The sequence below is a fragment of the Choloepus didactylus genome, chromosome 3 (assembly GCF_015220235.1).
Source record: "Choloepus didactylus isolate mChoDid1 chromosome 3, mChoDid1.pri, whole genome shotgun sequence".
NCBI lineage: Eukaryota > Metazoa > Chordata > Mammalia > Pilosa > Megalonychidae > Choloepus > Choloepus didactylus.
In genome coordinates this window covers 194044725-194057959 of record NC_051309.1, presented here as the reverse complement: position 1 = coordinate 194057959, position 13235 = coordinate 194044725, and the positions used below count along the sequence as shown (strand labels likewise).

General features: G+C 32.8%; 1 protein-coding gene across 1 annotated transcript in view; it reads right to left on the bottom strand.

Annotated features, from left to right (window-relative positions):
* Nucleotides 1-13235, bottom strand: part of LOC119530605 (eukaryotic translation initiation factor 2 subunit 1-like) — a 190234-nt gene that overhangs the window by 32859 nt on the left and 144140 nt on the right. The gene's annotated exons all lie outside the window — the stretch shown is intronic.

Sequence of the window (13235 nt, the reverse complement as noted above, 5' to 3'; positions counted from 1 at the left end):
ATTTGATGGCTGGCTTTTTCAAGTCTGCAAAGTATGTTGTTAGAGTTTTGATTGGAATTGTGTTGAATCTCTAGATCAACCTGGGCAGAATTGATAACTTAATGATATTTAGCCTTCCTATATATGAACAACAAAAATATCTTTCCACCTATTTAGTAAAGTTTTGTAATTTAGTAAAGTTTTAGTAAAGTTTTGTAATTTCTTGTGTAGAGGTCTTTTACATCCTTGGTTAAGTTTATTCCTCAATACTTAATTCCTTTAGTTGCAATTGTGAATGGAATTTTTTTCTTGATTGCCTCTTCAGTTAGGTCATTACTAGTGTATACAAACTAGGATACAAGATATTTTTGAATTAATCTTGTATCCTGTCATTTTGCTGAATTTGTTTATTAGCTCAGTTAGCTTTGCTGTCAATTTCTTAGGATTTTCCAAATGTAGGATCATATTTGAAAACAATGAAAGTTTTACTTCTTGCTCTCCAATATGGATTCTTTCCTTTCTTTTTCTTGCCTAGTTGCTCTGTCTAGACCTTCTGGCACAATGTTGAATAACAGTGGTGATAGTGGGCATCCTTGTCTCATTCTCAATCTTAGGGGGAAGGCTTTCAATCTCTCACTTTTGAGTACTATGCTGGCTGTGGTTTTTTCATATATGCCCTTTAGCATATTGAGGAATTTTCCTTCAATTCCTATCTTGTGAAGTGTTTTTTAATCAAAAAGTGATGCTGAAATTTGCTGAATGCTTTTTCAGTGTCTATTGAGATGATCATTTGATTTTTCCCTTTTGATTTGTTATTGTGTTGTATTACATGAACTACCCTTGCATGCCTGGAATGAACCCCACTTGGTCATGGTGTATAATTCTTTTGATGTGCCTTTGGATTCGATTTGCAAGTATGTTGTTGAGAATTTTTGCATGTATGTTCATTAGGGAGATTGGTCTATAGTTTTCCTTTCTTGTAGTATCTTTATCTGGTTTTGGTATTAGAGTGATGTTAGCTTCTTAAAATGAGGTAGGTAGTCTTCCTTCTTCTTCATTTTTTTGAAAGAGTTTGAGCAGGAATGGTGTTATTTCTTTTTGAAATGTTTAGTAAAATTACCCTGTGAAGCCATCTGGCCCTAGGCTTATATTTGTATGAAGATTTTTGATGACTGATTGGGTCTGTTTGCTTGTGATTGGTTTGTTGAGGTCTTCTATTTCTTCTCAAGTCAGTCTAGGTTGATCATGTGTTTCCAGGAAATTGTCCATTTCCTCTAAGTTGTCCAGTATTTGGCATATAATTGTTCATAGTATCCTCTTATAATTTTTAAAAATTTCTTCAGGATCCATGGTAAATGATCCCCCTCTCATTTCTGATTTTGTTTGTTTGGATCGTCTCTCTTTTTGACTGTCAGTCTAGCGAAGGGTTTGTCCATCTTATTGCTCTTCTCAAACAACCAACTTGGTTTTATTTATTCTATTGTTGTTTTTTTTTTTGCTCTCCAGATCATTTATTTCTGCTTTAATCTTTGTTATTTCTCTTCTTCTACTAGGTTAAGGGTTAGTTTGCTGTTCATTCTCTAGCTTCTTCAGTTGTTCAGTTAGGTCTTTGGTTTTAGCTCTTCCTTCCATGTTAATACATGTGTTTAGAGCTATAAATGTCCCCTTTGAACCACCTTTGCTGCATCCCATAGGTTTTGATATGTTGTATTCTCATTTTCATTCATCTCTAGATATTTACCAATTTCTCTTGCAGTTTCTTTGACCCACTGATTGTTTAAGGGTCTGTTGTTTAACCTCCATGTAATTGTGAAATATCTGGTTCTTTCGTGGTTATTGATTTCCAGATGCATTCCATTATGGTCAAAAAATGTGCTTTGAATAATTTCAATCTTTTTAATTTTTGAGACTTGTTTTGTGCCCCAGCATATGATCTTATGTGGAGAAAATTCTATGAGCACTAGAAAGTGTACTTCTTTGTATTTGGGGATGCAATGATCTATATATGTCTGTTAAGTTTAATTAATCATATTATTTAGGTTCTCAATTTCCTTATTGGTCCTCTGTCTATATAGTTATTCTATCTATAGAAGAGAGTGGTGTACAGAAGTTCTCCCACTACTATTGTAGAAACATCTATTGCTCCCTTCAGTTTTGCCAATGTTTGTCTCATGTACTTTGTAGCTCCTTGATTGGATGCATAAATATTTATGATTGTTATTTCTTCTTGGTGAATGGTCACTTTTATTAATATATAGGGTCCTTCTTTGTCTGTTATGACATCTTTGCTTTTTAAGTCAAATTTGTCTGATATTACCATAGCAACCTGTGCTTTCTTCTGGTTTCAGGTTGCATGGAAAATGTTTTTCAGTCCTTTCACTTTCAATCTCTTTGTGTTGCTGGGCCTAAGATGAGTCTCCTGTAAAGAGCATATCAATGAATCATACTTTTTAATCCATTCTTCCCATCTGTGTCCTTTAATTGGGGAGTTTAATCCATTCACATTCAATGTTATTACTGTCAAGGCAGTTCTTGAACTAACCATCTTACCTCTTGGTTTTAATTTGTCAGATCTATTCCCCTCCCCCCTTCTTTTTAACCTTTAAATTACCACTATTAATATTCTTCAGTTCTGTGCCTTTCTCCAACCTCTCTTTCCTTTCTTTTTTTCTCAGTCAGCAGAACTCCCTTTAGTATTTCTTGCAGAGCAGATCTCTTGTTAACAAGTTCTCTGTGCCCTTCTCCAGACTTCTTTCTCCTTCCTTTTTTTCTCAGTCAGCAGAACTTCCTTTAGTATTTCTTGCAGAGCAGATCTCTTGTTAACAAATTCTCTCAGCATTTGTTTGCTTGTGAAAATTTTAAACTATCCCTCAATTTTGAAGAAGTTCTTTTCTGGATAAAGAATTCTTGTCTGGCAATTTTTCTCTTTCACAATCTTAAATGTGTCATACCACTACCAGCTTGCCTCCATGGTGCCTGTTGAGTACTCAGTACTTAGTCTTATGTGCTTTCCCTTGTATGTGGTGAATCACTTCTCTCTTCCTGCTTTCAGGACTTTCTCCTTCTCTTCAACATGTAGCAATCTGATTAGCATATGTCTTGGAGTGGGTCAATTTATGTTTATTCTATTTGGAGTTCACTTGGTTTCTTTGCTATGCATATTTTTGTCTTTTATATGGATTAGGAAGTTTTCTCCAAGGATGTCCTCAAATACTGCTCCTAGCACATTACTTTTCTCTTCTCCTTCTGGGACACCAGTGACTGTTATGCTTGTGCACTTCATGTTGTCCATCACTTCCCTGAGATCCATTTCAAATTTCTCAATTTTTATCACCATTTCTTCTTTCATGCATTCGCATTCAATTGCCCTGTACTTACTTCACATATCCTTTCGTCTGCCTCTTCAAATCTGCTATTGTGTTTCTCTATTATATTTTAAATTTGATCTACAGTATCTTTAATTTCCATAAGAGCTGCTGTTTTTCTATTTACTCTTTCAAATTCTTCTTTTGCTCTTCTAGTGTCTTTTTGATGTCCTTTATGTCTTTAGCCAACTCATTAAAGTTGTTTTCAAGATTTGTATGAGATTTATATGCATTTTAATTATTCCAAGTTCTGAGTCTCCTCTGCCTTTTTAATTTGGTCATTTGGCTTGTCCATATCTTCTTGAATATTCATATGCTTTGCGATTTTCTGTTGATTTCATGGCATTTACTTATCTTGGTTGGTTGGTTATTGATAAGATTATTTGGGGAAATGCAGGGCTGTTTGGACATCTATATAAAATTTGGCAGAACCACAACTTGCTTCAAGCATGCTTTTCCTTGACTCCTGCTATGCATTGTGTGGGGTACACACCAGGTGGAAATCCAATCAGCACAGCAGCTCTCCATGTGCACTGGAGACTGGAAGCCCCAGGTGGTGAGTGGGTATTGTGCAGTGTGGCACAGAATCCCCTTAAAGTTACAATGGGTCTGGTGATTCCCAGGCCTCCATGTGAATCAATCTCAGGCTGTTGGGCTAAGAGTTTCAACTTCCCCAGCCCTCAGCCAGCATTAAAGTGTCCTGTTATTTGGTGGGCTGCAAGTTCTCTGCCCACTGTGCACCTGTGGGCCTTGGGTGGGGAGGGGCTCCTGATGCTTCCATGTGGCACCCTCCCTTATCCCTGACTCTATACCCATGTACACCATGGTCTTCCATGGAAGAAGAGTAAAGGAAATGGAACATAGTCTCTCTCATCTCTAAATTGTTGGGTCAGCTCTATTCTGCTCTCTATCTCCTCTCCTCCCAAGGGGAAGGCCCCCAGTCCTCCTAAGAGCTTGGCCCCCACATCTGCCCCTTACAACTGAGGGTTAGGCACTGCATGCTGCACCAAGTTTTGTGTCTGTGGCTAACACAAGTCCCTTGTTTCCCAAGTTCCCTCATGGGAGCTCCCAGCTGCAGGCTGAGAAGGGTTATCTTCCCAGTTGACTGCTGCAATGGGATTGCAGGAACGCAGAGCTGCCAACCCTGGTGGTGGTAAAGACTGAAAACTCACCTCATCCTTTCACATGTTATTTCTCCATGTATTCATCCAATTCCCCACTATGTATTATAGAGGTCCTTCTCTGGCCTTTCATACCCTAGAACCACTGTCCTAGTCATTTTCTGCCTTTTCTATGGTTATTCCATGGGGGAGAAATTTGTTCTGCCTCTCCTATTCAGCCATCTTCCTGGAAGCCTAATCCTTTTGTATGTTTGATCTTTAATTTAATTAGGATTTATTAAATTGACAATTTTATATGAGAGTGATTAGTACCTGAGGATTTTAGCAAATGTAAATTGCAAATATTGTAAATACTGAAAATCAATGTGGCTAAAATATGAATTGACTTAAATACTCATATTTTAATGCAGTATGATGCCCACTGCAGTATTATTTATACATAAGTATTATATATAAAAGGATATATGTGACTTGTATCCATATTATGGGATGGATATTATGAAACCTTTAAATTAGATTTGGAGGGAAATGAACAAAAAGATAAATTTATGGAGTGTAATCCTGGTTTCATAAATATTTTATAATTTTAATATATTTTCCAATATTGTTTGAAATTTTGGCTTGTGTATGAATGTGTAAGTAAAGTATTCAAATTGATACAGATACATAAAATAAAAAATATTTTTCCTCCACATCACTCTAAATTTGAATTCAAAGGCTCTACTGACAAAGTGTTTGTCTTGAAATAAAAGTAAATGCCAAATTAATTGTATAATAAATAGTACATGTTTAGAACAAATGGGTCATACCATTCATATTAGTTTGCACTTCATTTCTTGGAGATATTTCTATATTATCACCTAAAACTTTACTTCAGTTCATTAAAGTCTGTATATCATTACATTGGTTAGATTTTATAATTTATATTGTAATTTATCTATTCATGAAGTTTTAGATTGTTTTCAGATTTTTCCTTCATTACAACTAATATACTTCAATGTCTAATTTCACAAATATGTGTACTTTTCCATATAACTAAAGTCAATTGACGGCAGAGCAATTTCTGTGTCAAAGAGATGCATATTTTATAATTTTGCATATATTGTGAAATGCTCCAATTTACAGCCTCACTAAGAAGGTGTGAGAGCACCTTACTCTTAAAGCAATTAAAATGCTGTTATTAAATATTTTCCAACATGATAAATAAAATTAACTTGTATTTGTAGTCTGCATTTAGATTAATTTTCAATGAGATGGAGCAACTTGGAACACATTTTCTTTTTCTACATGTAAACAACTTTGTGTGCATTTGTGTGAATTAATTCCTCATTAAAATCAGTAATTTCCCTAAAGTTATTTACTCTTTATCTTATTGATTTCTATTATCTCTTTATACTAATTTTTGTATATCTTTTGCAAACTCTCATTGCCAGATTTTTTCTTTTTAATTGTTATAAACCATAGTCAAATTTATTAACATGTTCTTTATTGCTGCCAGGTCACGTGTCCTGCTTTTCAATTCCCTTCTACTTAAAACTAAACCTAAATATATTTATAATTTCAGTTGCTCCTGTGGTTGTATTCTTATATTTGAAACTTTTATCTGTTAGGAATTTGTTTTATTGTACAGTACACTAGAAATTCAAATTTATTGTTTTACAATGTACAAGTTACACTAACATTGTTTATTAATAAATGATTTTTTCTTCACTTATATAAAATGAGACATTATATATATTTAGTTAATCTCCCAGTGTTTCATTAGCCAAATTTGAATTCTGTTGGTTGTTTTGTAAATGTTTTTCAGAAATATTCTAATTATTTAAATATGCTTTTTCCAGATGAAAGCCATGAGGTACATTTTCATATTCATTTCACTTTCCATATGAATATTATTCATAGTATTCATATTTCATATTAAACACATTAAATTTACTTTACTTGTGATCAAATTGACCTTTTGATTAATTACAGAGAAATTTTATCTTATTAAAAGTTGTTTAAAATTTATCAAAACTCTGTGCAGTTCAATTTATTTTTTGCAATAGGGGAACAATAATAGCTCCTAATTTAATAGGATTGCTGTGTTGAACAAAAGAGATAATTACATGTGGATCAATTAGGATAATGTCTGGCTCTTAGTAAGTGTTCAAGAAATGTATTTGTATATATTTATATATATTAATGCATGCATGTATGCATTCATTTTATATGTATTCATAAAACCTCCAAAGTTTGCACTATATATATATACACACACACATACATACATATTTGAAACAGAAATTGCTGAGCAAATGAAACAAATGCTTTCTCAATATGCTTGTAGATGATCTAAGGATTGCTTTCTTGACCCATAGATGTGATGACATTATATTGAACTAATATTCCCATATATTCTATTTAATTTAGCACAAGTTGACTAAGGCTACTTAAAGATTCCCATTTCTATTGTATTTCCATTAATTAATTCTTTCCACCTTTTTCTCTGGCATGCATGTCTTATTAGTATAGACATTGCACTCTTTAGTCATAAATATGTGTAACCCTTTGAAATTATGATTTGAAATACCATCTTTATTAAATTACCTTTGTTACTTCCTTTGACAGTTTTTTTTTCTTATTCTGGAGACCATAATTATGATATTTGAATTTTATTTAAATTTTTACTGTATTCTCAAAACTTTCCCCAGTTATCATATTTTATAGACATAGATTACACAAATCCATAGGCAAATACCATTTTCTATAATAAAAAATGAATAAATTGTTTTTGTAGTGGCCGCTTACTGTTAAGGATCTGGAGATAAGTTATTCTACCATGTATTTTATAAATGATTAAGTGAATTAGATGAACTGCACAACTTGGCAGGTGGCCCTTCTTCCTCCAGATTTTTGTCAGAAATGATGGCAATTACATATTAGGGAGGGCTTCAGTTTTATCAAAAGTGCATAAGGCAGTAAACTTCTCTATTAGAACTACCAATCAAATTTTGATGATGTTTTTGTAGTCATAAATAGCAACTTGTTAGTCTCTTGGGTAGAATATGGATAAAAATGTGACTGTAAAATTGTCTCATGAACTACATAATGTGATTTATCATCTTCATCAAAACAGTCTTTTATTAGCAACACATAAAAATCATTGTAAATTCTGACATACATAAAAATCACTAATGTAAAATTTATTTGTACATTGAAACATTTTGGAGAATTAATCTGCAAACTCATTTTTCCAAATAAAAATGAAGTGAAATATATAAATTGTGTGTTAGTTTAAAATTAGTATAAGATACTCTGCATAGCTATGGTAGTATTTTATTAAAAATTATTTCTGTAAATATGAATCAAGTTTTAAATTTTTGTCATATAATAATTTTATACCTTTCTCAATCTCTTCAGGGTTTTGTTCACACTTTCATAAATCTGCTTAAGATAAAGTAAAAACAGTAAGTGAGCTTAGAACTTGAGTATAATGAAAATATATACATGCCTTTTTTCAAATGATATATTTAAAAGTATGATAGGATACGAATCATCAGGAAGCTGTATGACACTGAAATTTATCATTTAAAATATTCTATTCAAGATACAGTAAGATAGCATGGAAGTGGTGTTTTTAAAGAAAGCAGTGCAATAGTTCTATGGTAAACAACCTCTAACTTAGTTTCCCATTCTGTCAAGCAAGATTAATAATGTTTGGTCAATTTCTTCATCAATTTCTTGGGGAAATAAAATAAATTCTGATAAAATTCTGTGAAATTATAAAGCAACATTAATATACAAATTGATATAAAATGGAATTAATAACAGAAACCAGATTTAATTTTTTAAATTACTATGATCTCTATATTTCACCTATACTGAAGAAAACAAAACATGGTTTAAAAATTCATAGAATTATGCCTCCATTACAATGTACTGTTCATATCTGCTCAACTGTATTTCAGGCTTAAATGTGGGAAATTAGATAGAAATTATGTGGAAATATCATGACCTACTTTTTTAAGATATATTCCACTTAAATTGTTTCCCTTTTCCTTCAGATTAATTCAAACTATTATTATTAAATATACCAGAAAGGCTGTTGAACATTATCAAAATAGTCACATTTTATTCCAAATCATGTCAAAGGCATATTTTTAAGAAATGTATAAATAAATCTCTAGTTTAGATGATTAATATTTAAATATAGGAATTATCTCTGTATTCATATATGGTTTAAAATTTCTTGCTGCTCAAAAAATAAAAAAAATATTAGAGCATCAGGAATTCAATAAGTGTTTCTCTTCAATAGCAATCTTAATCGTAATTCCAAAAGCACTTATTTAGTACATAGTGATAGAAATTGGCTTGACATTTAGACATTTCCCATTAGCCTTAATAGCAGCAGATGAAACTGTTATGTCTGTGTACTGTTGTAGGCAAGGTGGGAAGGAAAGGGACATTTACTCATTCTCTGTGTATATGTTCAATTGTCAAGTCTATTTACATTTTGGTCTAATGAAAATCACAGGCTCACTGCTGTAGTTGCAATAGGAAATCCAGAAGAATATTAATAGATTAGAGAGAAAAAAAAGAAAGTGTGAAGATTGCGGAGTTTCCCCTGGCAATTTGTGACATCTACATACTAAAAATATTGGTTCTTGCATACCATAAAGGTAAATCTTTCTGTTACACACATTTGGCAAAATGTGTTTTGTATTCTGAGGAACCAAGATAATGGCTTTTTGGGACCCTCATAAAAAAGAAAACTTTCACCAGGAGGAAAAAGATAACAAAACATGCCTTGAATATTTGTCTGTCTAAATACACTTTGTAATATATTATTACATTTCTTTTTAGTGAAAATGGGTTATTTTTACATTTCAAATATATTGTTCTCTATCCAAGTAAGTGATATGTTCCAAGGAATTAGTTACACTGCCTTATATTAGATTGCATATTATTTAAAATGGCATACAATGTTGGGAAATTTCAGGGAAATGATGTATACATTTGAAATGAAACCTCCAAATAAAATTTAAGTCAAATGTTAATTTTGGTTGAATCCAAAGAAACACATTCTTCTAGTTTGTCAATGTGGCAAAGGCATGACCATGAATTTCAACAATATTTATTACTCAGAAACTTGTTTTGTAAAAGCTTGAAATTTGAAAATTAACATGTTTCTTTCTTCCTGTGCATTTGTCCTTTGATCTTGCAGTCTAATTTATATAAACGTTTTTTTAAGCAACTATAAAATCAGTTAAGTTTAGTTCTATTGTACTTGACCTCAATAAGCTAGTTGGAAAAATAACTTGTAAAGAGATAATTACAATACAATGTAAGTGCTGTGAAATAAGATGTTCAAAATACAATAGGAGAACAGAGGTCATAGACTTTCAATCACAGAGGTTGTGATGCAAAAGTTTTCCTCAAGAAGATGCATTTTATAGTAGTTAATTGGGTGCAAAATGGGGAGAAGAGGTGAGGGAAGGTCTTAATTATTGTAAAGAAAGGCATGAGGACAAACCTTTTAGCTCAAATATGGCCCTCCAAGCTGTACTCCTCTCCATGTCCTCTATTAAATAGTCAGTGATTGCACCATCAGAAAGCATAGTTCCCCTCTCCCAAGGTTTTAAAATCCACATTACTATTCTGTTGATAAATTCTAACTATTATTTAGTATCCCAATAATTTTCATAATGTGTCTAGTGCCAGGGGTTTTGTGACATTATGGTAAAAACCTCCCTATACATCAAATGATGCAACTGCAATTCTGATAACAACTTCATGAAAAAATATCAAGAAAAGGACACAGTATGCCAAAATATGTTTATCCCATTCTTGAGAACTAACAATGGTACTCCAATCCTTTTCTACACATAAATTTAAAGGGAGTGTATATTTCTTTAAAGTTCACGTATTCCTTTTCCATTCTATTCCTTTTTGAGGAAAGATTATCAAATTCTACCCGATGTAAAAAAATTGTTTTAATCACCCTTCCCCCTCCCCTCCTCTTCCCTTTACTTCCATCCTTCCCTCAAGTAACTTTTTGTTTAATTAATTCCTATAAATTATTTAGTTTCCACTCTAATGCCCTAACTTCAGAGAGATATCTGTGAGCCAACAACCTAAATTGGGCTCCAGGTGTTATAATTTCAACTATCTTCTTTTGCTTTCTTTCATAAAGCTTATGATACTTTACCAGCTGTTGGATTTTTTTTTTTTTTTTTTTTTTTTTTTTTGTATTTACTTAACATATTTCTCTCTTGCAACTAGATTTTAAGCTCCATGAAGTGGTGATCTTATTCCTCTTGTCTACTTCTGTTTCTCTGTACCTAGCACTTAAGAGAGGCTCAAAACATATTTATGGACAGAATAAAAGAATGGGTAAATGGAGAACAGATCTGACATGCCCTTTATTTTAATTTTATGATTCTATAAGTAAAAAAGAAATAACTTTTGGCAGCCTCATCATATCAGGTAGAATTTTACAGAAATCAAAGTCTGTTATTATGCCCACTGGCTCCATCTCATACTTAATACTATTGTTTTTTATGACTGCTGGATTTTATACTGGTTCCCATTGAATCTCACCTGAGTGAATATGAGCTCTGGCTTCAAATTCACGTTCATTCTAATTCATGGTTCAGCCTTTCTGCTCTGCAATGTTGAGTAAGTAGTTAACCTTTCTAAGTTGTGGTTTCCTCATCTGTAACATTAGTGCTACATACCTAACAAAAAAAGGCCTTTGTGGGACATCAAAAGAATCGTTCATTGTATTGTAGAGTGTCTGGCACATATTACATTCTCAGATGTTGGTTATTATTATGATTGCTATTCCTACAGAAAACAGTACACATTGATTATCTGTCCATTTATCACTGTTTTTTCCACAAAATACCTCAAAAATCAAACATATATCTTGCAAAATATTGGAAATATGGCAATTGAATCTTTACTAAAATATCTCTTTAAAAGTCACCAATGTCCATTAAATTGGTAATCAAGTTTGTTCTTTTAGCTCCTGTAGGAGCTCATAGGAGCTATAAGCTCTAACAATAATGAAACACTTTTTGTGCTTGCAATATATTAAACTTTTTCAAATTTTATTTAGTCAACTCTTATTCATCACTTAAGGCCCAAATCAAATATTACCTCATTTATTAAGCCTTCCATGATATCTTCCATTTTTTATCACCACTAACACTGCCAACAATTCTGGAAAAATGAATGCTCTAGAATGTGCTGGCCAATAACACTATTTTTGCTTCTAATTTTATCACAGTGTACTCATCAATAACTTTATTTTCAGTGTTCACAATTGGATTAAAAAATACCATAAATATGAACATTCTTCTGATTCACTCTGAAGTGTAATTGATACTAGGTACTATGGAGAAAAGTGATATTAAGATGGCATTTTGGCTTCAGAGCTTAGGAGTGCTAGAAATTTGTCTTGGCATAGGCATGTTTCAACACTGTGAAGTCTCTGAAGAAGAAAAGTAACCAGAGGGAACAGTGTAACATTATTTTATGAACTTTGATGCTGGTCATCTCAAACTAAAATTCACCAAAATTGAAGGTTTGGATCATGAAAGATACTCACTTTTCTAGACTGGTAACAGATTAGAGCATAGAACTAAAACAAAACCTGGGGATTACTATTCCCCAAAGTTTAAGTCCATATCGTAAAATTTTCTGGTCCAATAAGATAAAAGATTACATTCATGAAAAATTATAGATAACATGTCTCCATTAGTGTCAGAAAAATACATTTTTTTCCTGATTTTAAGATATAGATTTCAACACCTAGACCATCAGTGGTTAGATATTCTGTGAGATTATGTCCTTCCTGCACTTCTGGGTTTCCCTTGTAGTATTTGAGGTAGTGGGGAGCTCCTGAACTATGAAGGGAAAGATTTAGGCTTTGACGCTGGAAGGCCACTTTCTCTTCTAAGTTCCAAAGTAGCTGAGGAATACAAAAAGAAGTTATTCAGAAAATAAACAGTTTTAATATTGAAAAGTTGGAATTGGGTCTGTTTTTGACTTGAGGTCAAAATGAGCTTCCTCTGTCCTTCTGGTCTGGAGCTGGGCGACGGGGAGATTTCAGGGCGGACACTAACCTCGACTTCTACACTGAGAATCACACAGTGCCTCCCACCATTAAATGCAGAGATCTCCAGAGAAATCTACGTGTCCACGCATCAAAAGAGGATGAGCGTTTGTTTTTCATAGTTTAAGGCAAGGATGTAGTTTAAGGGGAAAATTGTCCCTTTATCAGGACTTTAGTAGCCAGAATAGTATGTCTATATGGTGAAATCTGCTGTATTAGTCAGGGTTCTCCAGAGAAACAGAAACCAAACAACTGGACACCGTAACCTAGCTGAGGTGACACAAGCAATTAATGATCACATTGTTAAGTAAGGAATAGATCAAATATTTTATGATTTTTTTCACTGAATGTGTAATCATTTATCAAAAACAACTAATTACAAATGATCTTCAACCAAATTATATTAAAGAGAAAAATAGCATGAATGCATGACCATATCAGAAGAGTTTTATTTGAAATGCTTGAACAAGCTGAGAGCCAGATGATTCAAATTATTCTGAGATAGAAAGCTAATTTAAACTATTTAAACATGTTACAGCATCTGGATCTGCTGCAGCAGAGTTGGCCAGTCATTGTATTGTGTTTCCCATCAAATTAAGTGTTATCATTCAAGTCACAATTTATTAAGATATGACATATCAGTATACCAATTTGGGACTGAGGACCTTT